Raw genomic sequence first — 9,070 nt, 5'->3', positions numbered from 1 at the left:
TACCATCGACAAAATCTTTACGAACCATGGGATCTCAAAAACGCTAAATATACGAGCAGCCTTTAGAATGTAGCCAGTAAAAACGGTACATCATAATGCTGTTGGCACATACTAGTAGAGACTGGAAATCGAAATACCAGGCTGCGTTTCAGCTTTCAGATATTCAGCTTTTTTTCAGATCCCTTGTTCCGTAAAGTTTTTTTGTCGATAGCACATGCACAGCAGTTAAGAGTGTCCGTTAGGCAGTCGAGGTTGTGTCCATGTGAAAGCAACGCGAATGAACAATGTTATCTGAAGGCCCATGCTGGACGTGGAGCATTGGACGGGGATCGTGCGGAAACGGTACGCGATGTGAAAAGGAGGCTGTCTGCGTCACAGTCTGGCTAAGTATCTGCGAAGGACACAAGACCGCGTCGCGGTATCTCGCTGGGAGCGGCGTAACGCAGTAAACAGTTGCGCTCTCGCGCGATACCGTGGCTGTTAGCTGAGCAAGTGTGCTGCTGTACATGACAGGCCTCATCTTGTGTATTGGATGTCTGCGCTCCTGGTGCGAGTTATCTCCGCCAGAAGAGGTTAGGCGCACTGGCGGGAGACGAAACGCGTACCGAGGACAAAGCCCGTGTTTACCAGCTGTGCTGAATACACTGAGGACAGCGCCGTCGGACGTGCCACGGTGGCTCCGGTGCAGAAAGCAGGCGTCTGTGCACGTTGTAGTGGAATCTGCCGATTCATGCTGCTCGGGAGCTCCAGTGGTAGTACGACGCGATGGAGAGGTAAATGAGGCTCACTTGGCAGACCATGTAAAATCGCCTTTTGGGATAGTGTTGCTGTTTTGTCCGCGGTCACCGTAATAAAAGGCGCACATGCCTTGGAAGCGAGTTTATATTAGAGGAACTTGAGCGCAGCGCGGTCCGTAGTCTTCTCCGGTTGCTCTCTCGCACCTGCTCTTTGTCTCTCGGGAGCCGCGGATGGGGAGAGAGTGAGCAGACGGGGCGAGGGTGCTTCTATGGCATCTGGTGCGGGTGGAAAGAAGGGGATCTCGTAGACAGAACAGTCTCTTAGACACAGAATTTCCTCCCTGCTTGGTTTCGCGCTTGGTTGCACTCCGTCTGGCATAGCTGTCGTGTCGACATTCCCTGGGCGGGCGCTGTGTTGTCTGAAGCGCACCTGTGGCTTGTTGCCTCCACCGGATCCAAGGCTGCGTCGGGAGTGTTGTTTCAGGAGCGTCATGTTTCTGTAATAATAGCCAAGCCATGTTGAAAGAAGCCGGAGGAGGCCTCCTTTTGGCGGTGTCATACGGTGGCGAAGGTGCTCGTAGGCGACGTAGTTCATTGAGGTGTCTGCGGGGAACCGATTCGTTGAGGTCGGCCAGCCAAAATCCTAGTTCAATGCGTTTCTTCACAATGACGGGCACCCACTTGGGCTTTCATGGAAATTGGCGTGCAAGCACTTGCTGTCCTTTCACAACTCTCCTGCAGCGCGGAGCGCTTGGGATTTTTCGTGCGGCCATTGAAGGTACTTCGGGCAGAACAGCCTTCATCTGTGTTCGCAGCTGGCGGGAAAACATCAGCTTTGTGGGAGCTTCGAGCGGCGCAATCTGCATGGTTGGGTGCTGTTTGAACAGAAAGGGAGCGATACGCCGCTGTACTGGCCCTGTAGAGTCTCTTGCGAGAGTGCATGTTTCCACTGCAAAGTAATCTTGAGCCTGTCCGTTTGTGGCTGGGTGGTAAGGAGCAGATGTTACCACCTTGATGCCCTTGTCACTATAGAATTTCTTTATTTCAGTCGACAGCAATGAAGTCGCATTTTCTGATACCACTTTGTGCGACAGTCCGAACGCTGCAAACAATGAACGCAGGGAATCGACGACAGCTGTCGTTGTTTTATTCATATGGCGAACTTGAACCCATCCTGTACCTGAAAAGAAATCCTGTACCTGAATGGTTAAGGTGTTCTGGTTTTTGGTTATTGTTGCGTTCTGTGTGGCCACGTGTGTGTATAAATCTGCTCTGTGATGTGGAATAAGCCTTAGTTGTGAGTCGGCGCTTGTGTACGTGTGTTCTTTCGTCTGTCGTCTTCCTTGTTGCGCCCTTCTAAAACCATTTACTGCAAGCGTCTGCAACCACCAGAAATGTGGACCCGTCAATTGGGCCTGTCAAATCGAGGTGCTAGGTGTGCCAAGGTGTGATCCGTCTGTTCCCATCCCGAACTAAGGTGGCGGAGCGCGTGGATTGGTCTGGTAAGCTGTGCACTGTACCGCAAGTGTCTCGACGTTGTTGTCTATTCCCAGCCACCACATGTAGCTGTGGGCGCACTTCATTGCGACCACGCCTCTGTATCAGGCTTGGATGAGAGCCGTGGGTTGCGGACGTAGTAGGCCTGGAATTACAACTCGTGATCCCCAACGTGATGAAACCACGATGACGGCTCAAGTCCGTAGGTCTCTGGAGAAAAACGTTGAAATTGTCTTTGAGTTCTTGAACGCTGCCTTCCTGCAGAGATTTGTACAGTTTGGACAACGTTGGGTCACTTTATGCGGCCGTCGCGACCATGTCGGCTATCAGTGGAGGCCTTGGTAGCGCTTGGAACATCAACACCCAGCCAACTTGAGGCGGGTCTTCAATGGTTTCGATGAGCGGTAGGTGGCTAAGCGCGTCAGCGTTTTGATACTTGCTTCCAGGGCGGTACACAGTGTCGTAGTCATACGCTGACATCTTAATTTGTCATCGGGTCATACTGGGTGACACTGTTGGCGGGATCTGCTTATGCGGCCCCAAGACGCCCCAAAACGGCCTGTGATCAGTTAGAAGGGCAACATCTCGGTCCACGATATACTCATGAAAATGCGTGGCACCATAGACCATGGCTAGTTCTTCACGATCGGGCTGAGAATAATTGCTCTCTGCAAGCGAAGGCGATTGCTCCTTCTCTAACTTGATCGCCGCTTTCTGAGAGAATCGCACCTGCGCCGTAGGGCGACTCGTCACATGCAAAGAGTAAGCGCAATATCTCGTCGTAGTGCCTGAGCACTACACTGTCAAGGAGCGGCTCTTTAAAGGCTTCAAATGCTTTCTGATACCGTGGCGACCAAGTCCAGGGAACATCGTTATTCAGCAGATTGTAAAGGTCGCTGGCCACCATTGCTCGGTGTTCTAGAAACCGCTCATAGAGCGTTAGAAGCCCATGAATGACTGCAGCTCCTGCTTGTTAATTCAAGTGCGTACCTTCGGGATAGCCCACGCATTGTCGGTTGTGGTGTGTATGACTTCGTTATCAATCAGGTGACTTAAAGATGACTTCGGAATCAATCAGGTGACTTCAAGCACCGCGAAGCAACACATATTCATGCTTAAGCGGAGGTTCGCGCTAGCAATCCTTTCCAGATTAAGGTCAAGGCGAGCTGCATGTTCCTAACTGGATGAACCACTCATGGTTACATCGTCCAAGTAGACGTACACGCCAGGGTATCCTTGAAGCTGAGATTCCATGTACTTTTCGGAAAACTGCTGGAGCTCCCACTACTCCACATGGTAGTGAGCACTTATGAAGTTTTCTGACTCACCTTCAGGTCCAGGGTGCTGGAAATTTTGCACTTATTCTGTCGTAATATTTTGGTGCCCCAACCCCTAAGTAATACCCTTTGACGAGGGTCTTTAAGGTAATAAAATGAAGTGAAATGAAGTGTGCGAACTCGCTATAAACGGCATCTATCAACCAGGTTCTTGCTAGAATGGCAATGCGGCAATCCTTTGCTATTAAAAGTGCATTTGGCTCTAGTGACTTCCTTGTTCAAGTTGTTTTACTTTCCGTCAGGTAATTTTACATCTACAAAATTTTCCGTAATTCTCAACTCTACGCCACCTGAGCATAAAATAAGTTTATAAGTCGTATCTATTTTAATATCATTTCAACGCATTAAAATTTGTTCAAATGCGCAGGTATTCAGCAAACCTTACTATTGGCACGCAAAAAATTACTTCTTCTCACTCATTATAGGCGTAACCAGTTTCATTTCTTCTGATGTTGAGAGTATTGTGAATCATACTTTTACTACTGTACTCTTGTTAACCTTTTCTGAAGGAAGGAATCTGTTTTTTTTTGTTCTTCTCTGCATCGTACTCAGAATGACAACTTTAGTACCACATCCCGTGCTGTCCAACAGAAAAAATACCGTCTTAGCTTAACGCATAAATCAATGCATAATTGCAATAAATGGCGCCATGGTATAACTGCGACAAATATAATTGGAACAAATTTCAAAAACACAGCTTATACAACGCGAGTAAACCAAGGAGCCCAACGAAAGACGCAAACAGGCACTGCACGACGCCCTTGGGTGCTTATTGATTTAAAGGGAGGGAGATTTCACACGAACAACTCTAGCACAGGGGACAATCAGGGACACTTAAATCACTAAGTGCTATTAGAGTTCTGCAAATATACGCAGTAGCGTTATGATTAAAATTAAAATAGGCTGTAAGCTGAGCAACGAAGGAACCTACAGAATTTATTATTTATGTGCGCATACTCATTATCCTCAGCATCCAAAATTGGTCCTCTGGGTCCAAGCTTTGGACGCACCGTTTGGTGAATCGAAGATCGGTGCTGTACTCACCCGGAGAATGTTGCAGCGGGGGGGGGGGGATCGGCGATTGTTGCGATGGCAGTACACACACTACGCGGCGTTATTCACACGGTTTTCGACATCAAAACACCCCACTCCTCTGACAAATATACTTTTAAGCACCTTCCAATGAAACAAATATTAGGCGCTGCCCCAATTATCGCAGCCGGCCAGTATTGAGGCATAAAACCGGACCGCAACAAGGCTGTTTTCACAAGAGTACATCGCCCGTTCCTGTGGCTTCATTTGACAAGACTGCTCTGCGACGGCACTCAAGGCAAGCAAATATTTTTTTTTTTCGCATAAGCCTCCATAAGGCACGATCACATTGTGCGATTCTAAGTTTTCGCAGTTGTATCGTCAATGAAGCTGGGGTTACGTTCCTCTATTAAAAAATAAATTCTGCGGTTCAAAGTGGTGGACTCCGGAATTGTTGGGACCATCTGAGATTCCTCAATGCGCAACCATTGCTCTTTACGAGGTGGTTTTGCTATTTCCCTCCATCAAATTGCAGCAGTTTGGGCCGAGATTCGATGCAGAGACGCCGGGCCTAGCTGCGCCAAACTCCGTAGGAAACCCCGGTAGGCTATACCATATATTTTTGAATATTATTGTAGGGCAGGGCGTAACGATAATTTATAAATTGGTATAATTTTTAATCACCGAACAAACTTTGCATGTCCGTACACAGCAACCGTTCGAGCGTCCAAAGCGCGTGAATTTACCGTATACGTGAAATTGTTGCAGAATTTACAAGGAGAGTAGTGATATCACTTGTCTCAAACTAGTGGTATATTTCAAAGCCGTGTCTGTTACAATTATAAGCACTTTGTGTGCAGACTACGTGAAGTTTAGAGAATTGTCCGTTCTTTTTAATTGATGAGCTAAACAATTGTAACCTCCACACATTTTTTTTTTTCAATTTCGCAGTATTCAAGTTTCTTTAAAAAATTGGAAGCCTACATCAAAACTCGCTTCTACCGATCACCAGATGTTAGGTTTTCTTTTAAATGCAACGAACTTCACCAAATCCGGCGCAGTGGTTGCCTAGGAAATAATTATTCCGTTCCCATGTACTTAGATAGGAACGCACAAGCTAAAGCTTTCTCTTAACTTACCTCAACTTTACTATAGTGATTTGTTATCGAAGAGAAGCCTCTCTATCGAAAGAAACTAGTAACTAACGCTCTTCAGTAAAATCACGACCATTTAAAGTTAACAGACGCTCAACCGAATTAAAACATAGGGAAATCCGCCGTGGTGGATTAGCGGTTAGGGTCAAAATCAATCCGAAGCCCCACACTATGGCGGTCCTCATAATGAAATCGTGGTTCTGGCACGTAAAACCCCAGCAATAATTCAAAGCAATGGGGAGATTACCTGTGGTTGTAATTAAATTTTAAAGAAATATGATGAAAAGGGAAATGTAAGTGCACGATACGATAACTTGCCGCCGGTAGGAACCGACACCACACCGTCCGCATTACCCGCGCTTTGCACTGCCAAATGAGCTACGGGGGTGGTTGTCGATCCGGCTATTATATCGGCTATCTAATAATGTTTACCAGATCTGGCAATTAGAGTGTTAGGCAGCGTCATTCAGCGCCATGACGGGTGGGTGCGCAACATTTCTTTTTGCCCGACGGCGTCACCTAGCACGCGAACTTAGGAGAGCAGGCACGTGGCTTATATGCCTTCCTGTGGGATATTGCATCCCCTAGAAAGTGTTGGGAAAACATAAGGGGCCAGTTGTCCTGTCATAAAAGGCTTTTAAAATCTGCAGGCGAAGTGAGCGAGGAACATACGGGATTCATTGGTTATCATGAGCATACTAAGTATAGCTGAACCTTCCCCGTAACCAAGATGTACAGAAGGCATACGTCAATAGCTTGGCAAATATCAACAAAGATTCCACAGCTACATTGGCTCTGCACAAGAAAAGTAGAAACTTATCTAACACGAAAGGGGTCAGGCAAGGATACACAATCTCTCCAATTTTATTCATTGCATGATTAGAAGAAGTATTAAAGCTCTTAGACTAGAAAGCCTTAGGAGTGAGGATCAACGGCGAACACCTCAGCAACCTTCGATTTGCAGAGGACATTGTCCTATTCAGCAACAATGGGTACGAATTACAACAAGCGATTGGGGACCTTAACCGAGAAAGTGTAAGAGTGGGGTTGAAGATAAATATGCAGAAGCCAAACATAATGTTAAATTGCGTGGCCAGGGAACAAGAATTCAGGATCGCCTGTCAGCCTCTATAGTCTATAAAGGAGTATGTGCAATTATCTCGGTCTATTACTCACAGGAGTATCTCGGTCAATTACTCACAGGAGACCACAACCATGAGAAAGAAATTTACTCGACAATAAAATTGGGTTGGAGCACTTACGACAAACATTGCCAAATCCTGACTGGGAGCTTACCGGTGTTTTTAGAAAGTCTACAATCATTGCATTCTAAAGTTGCCAACCTATGGGGCAGAAACTTGGAGGTTAGAAAAGAAGCTCAACTACAAGTTAAGGACCACACAAAGAGTGATGGAAAGAAAAATTTTAGGACTAACGTGAAGAGAAAGGAAGATAGTGATGTAAATAAGAGAGAAAACGGGGATAGCCGATATTCTAGTTGACATTACAAGGACAAAATGGAGCTGGGCATGCCATGTAATACGTAGGATGGATAACCGGTGGACCATTAGAGTTCAAGACTGAGTACTAAGAGAAGGGAAGCACAGTCGACGACGGCAGGAAACTAGGTGGGGTGATGAAGTTAGGAAATTTGCAGGAGCAAGTTGGAATCAGCTAGTGCAAGATAGGGGCCATTGGAGATCGCAGGGAGAGGCCTTCGTCCTGCAGTGGACATAAGTATAGGCTGATGTTGAATGGTTGAATGAATAGGAAATTTGTTAAGGGCATCGATGCTTAGCCTTTCAGGCGAAAGTGGGATTTTTCTTGAAGCCACGCATAGTAAAATTGAAGGATCATGGCTCATTGATGATTGAATCATTGCTCTTGCGATGCAGAAGAGGCCCATAAATGCCGATAAGTTTACTTCAAAAAAATGCCTGCACGTGGCACGTGTAAACATTTATACGATAATTTTCTCACAACGTCACGATTCTCTTTGTTACTATCGTGCGGCCGAGACTGTTTTATACGCAACACGAATTTAGCAAGTTGGTCTGAACTTTCTAAATGTATATGACAGTCCTATATGCAATTCAAGGTGGATGCTGCCTGCAAAGCTCCCATCATGGGTTTATTGGGCTGGCGAGTTGTAGTCAAATCGAAGTGCTACCATGTTGCCCAAGGAAATAGATACGCATATTTAATGAAATACGTTGCTGATACTGTCTATGTTCTCCGCATCAGCACCTCGGCAAAAGAGTTGTTCGAGTTTGTTCACACGACTACCTGGCATAAGTATTATATGCTGCACGAATGTACGGACAGCAATCGCCTCAAAGCAAACATTTCTGGCTAAGAGAAAGCTTTAACTGGAAACCGACTTTGATTTTGCCATTCAAATACATGTAAAACGAAGGAATGCGTTCATGAGACAAACGCTGGACTGGTGCGAAATAAACATGTAGCATTTGAGAGAGAAAAATAAATTGTTTTTTTTACGATAATTGACGCAACTCGTTACTTGGAACGGGGGCTCCGGTACACAGACCCACTCAGGGTACGCAGTACAACAGCAGGCACACGCGGGTGGCACCGCAAGCTGACCATTATCCTAGGATCAACCACTGGCTCTACGGTTGACCAGCGAACTGGGCTCAAGGAACTGCAGTTTAGATTTCGAGCATTATTAGACGAGACAAATGAACCCGCTCAGCCAGCGACGTTCATCTTGCTGCCGACCTTATCCCACTTGCGTTTCAACACGTCGCTACGGCCAGCTTTCCTCCCGCAACGACAAAATCATTCAGATGAAGCAATATACCAATCGTAATGAGCAACACTGGCATAGCACCCATTTCACTACAGTTCGTATGCCCGAGTTACTGTGGCAAGACATGGCGCAAATATCAAGAGGTAAGCATATTGTAACTTAAACGTCCTTCGCAACCTAGCCGAAGCTAGCTTCGGTAAATTTCTGCGCACCTTAAATACAGCCTACATAAAGGACGAACTCCCCTTAGAATGGCAGCACTTGGTGGTGACACCTATACCAAAACTGACAAACCTCCAGAGAGACTTGAGCACCTCGCCCTATTTCATTAATATCAATGCTGCGTAAACTCCAGGAAAGCATGGCTAGATAGTACGAAATTTGTACTAACTGCAGAGCAATCACTGCAACGAACCCTTGCTGCTCGTGTTTCGCGGTAGCCTGATCAACAGGAGAATCTCTACCGTAAGCGACATACCGTAAACAGTACTCACAGGGATGAAAAGGCTGGACCTGACATTCTGCTGGAGGGTGACCTAAAAA

Source organism: Dermacentor silvarum, chromosome 9 (assembly GCF_013339745.2).
Source record: "Dermacentor silvarum isolate Dsil-2018 chromosome 9, BIME_Dsil_1.4, whole genome shotgun sequence".
In the NCBI taxonomy this organism is placed as follows: domain Eukaryota; kingdom Metazoa; phylum Arthropoda; class Arachnida; order Ixodida; family Ixodidae; genus Dermacentor; species Dermacentor silvarum.
The sequence above is the reverse complement of the archived record's forward strand: the minus strand, read 5'-3'. Positions refer to the sequence as shown.